The following is a 2,500-nucleotide window of genomic DNA, read 5'->3' on the forward strand; positions in this document are numbered from 1 at the left end:
AAAATTGAGTACATTTCTAGTCAATTAACAACGTAGAGTGCTTTTTTTCGGTAGTGTGTGTGTGTGTGTGTGTGTGTGTGTGTGTGTGTGTGTGTGTGTGTGTGTCCAAGAAGCCAATATGATCTTTGCACCTTAAAACCTTCAAATTAAAAAAGAATAGCAGAAAAGATTCTTCTCCAATAAACCAGTCGCTCAGTAATACAATAAAGTCACAAAACAGGTATAATTTCGGTGGCAGTGAGTCATTAGGCGCTCAATGTTTGTCTTATACTCTCATCTCAAGTAACGTTGCCTCTCCTCTATCATACTGGGCATCCATTACACCTTATATAATGTCTCAGTAACACTTCTTTGTTGCAGTTTTCCTATTATGTTTCTCCAGCATCAATAACCGGTTCTCTCTCTCTCTCTCTCTCTCTCTCTCTCTCTCTCTCTCTCTCTCTCTCTCTCTCTCTCTCTCTCTCTCTCTCTCTCTCTCTCTCTCTCTCTCTCTCTCTCTACTGTGTCTTCCTTTCGTCAGTAATCAATAACAGAGAGGATGTGTATTCTTTTTTTTTTTTCCTTCACTTATGTTCGTTCTTCCTGCACTTTGAGCGTCAGTGTTGAAAGTTTCGGTTGATAACTGACGTGATGAGCGAACCAATTGACTTGAAAGTGGATTTTAAGAGACTCGCTGAACTTTTGTCACCCACTTTGAATTGAAATGAATCACGTGAACTTTCATACTTAGATTAACTTTAAGGTGTTATTCAGATAAAATGTTATTATAAATGGGATAAATTTGAGTTATTTAGGTGAATTTGAGGATTTTACTCATATCAACTTCAATGATTCGGGTTAACTTGAAGGTCGGAGATGAACCTAAATGACTCACGTGAACCTAAGTGACCCACGTGAACAAATTATTCAGATAAACTTAAAGAACAATATTCAGGTAAACTTAAATATCTCAGATGAACTTAAGTTATTTAGATAAATCTTAAGGTCGTTATTCGGATGAACTTAAATGACTCAGGAACATAGATTATTCATGTGAATTTAATTGCCTGATTTAGGATAATTTAAGTCACTGAAGTGAATATAAAAACGTGGCTAAACTTAATTAGACAGGTGAACGTGAATGTGTGAGGCAAAATAAGATCCCAGGTAGCAGTCAGCAGGTGAATATAATAACAGTGTTTGTGCCGCCGAGACGGAAGGAGGAAGACTAATTAGCAGGTGAATCCCTCGAGGTGAGTCGCTATTACGTCAGGTGGGAAGAATACAATTAATCAATAATCGTGGAGACCAATTATTTTCTTCATCGTCAGTATTTTATTCTTCTTTCTTGATATGTTAATGAAAGGTCGCCGCAGCGCTTTTTATTGTTATTATTATTATTATTATTATTATTATTATTATTATTATTATTATTATTATTATTATTATTATTATTATTATTGTTATTTTATTTTATTTTTATTTTTATTTATTTATTTTTATTTATTTATTTATTTATTCCTTTTTTTGGGGGGAAGGGGAGGGAGGATGATGCAACTCGACTTTTAAGAATGTTGACAATGGTGAGTTTCTGCACGGTCAATAGAATTTTTTTTTGTGACTTTTTTTTCTTTTTGTAATAATTGATAAGGAACGGAGTCACGATGAGGATGACTGATGATAATAACGACACTAACTCCTTCCGTAGTCTGGGAAAAGAGGTTAAGACGATGACGGTGACGGTGACGAGGCAGATCTAACCAGTATTACAGGAAGTCAAATAGATGAACCAGATTCGAAACCACGCTGCGTGTAACTCAATATTGCAATCGTCATATCCTCAAATCGGAAAAGGGTTTGATTCCTTGTACGCTATACTAGAACCTATTTGACCATTACCTTTAACATGATGGACTTGAAGTAAAAAAACACAACACACTAAAGAAATCCAGCACACACTAACCTAACCTTCTCACTCATCCTTTTATTAAACGTGGAATTTGTTTAGAAGCACGTAAATTTTTAATAAGCTACACTCTAACCTATATTGATTGCACACTGATCCTCTTTAGTACCATGAAATCCCTTTGGAAAACACGTGAAGTCCCGACTCGGCATGGCCTGGAGGCATGCATTCCACATGTGCAGGGGTTCAACACACCATGATCAGCCCGGCAACAAGATCCAACCCTTTTTTTTTTCGCCGAGTTTCCACAACAAAGCCACACACGCGGACGGAATCACTTTTATACATGCCTTCCTTCTTTCTTTTCCCTCCCTTCCTTCTTCCCTTCGCTACCTCCTTCTCTTCCTTCCCTTCCTCCCCTTCCTCCCCTTCCTCCCTTCCTTCAGACAGGTGAACGGACTTAACCAATGTCACACGGGTAAAAAACAGTGACCCCAACCTCCTTCCGGACCGGGAGAAGGAGGAGGAAGAGGAGGAGGAGGAGGAGGAGGAGGAGGAGGAGGAGGAGGAGAGGAGGGAAGTGAACCGTGATCACGTCCACATCGAGACGTGGTT

This window comes from Scylla paramamosain, chromosome 32, assembly GCF_035594125.1.
Source record: "Scylla paramamosain isolate STU-SP2022 chromosome 32, ASM3559412v1, whole genome shotgun sequence".
Lineage (NCBI taxonomy): Eukaryota > Metazoa > Arthropoda > Malacostraca > Decapoda > Portunidae > Scylla > Scylla paramamosain.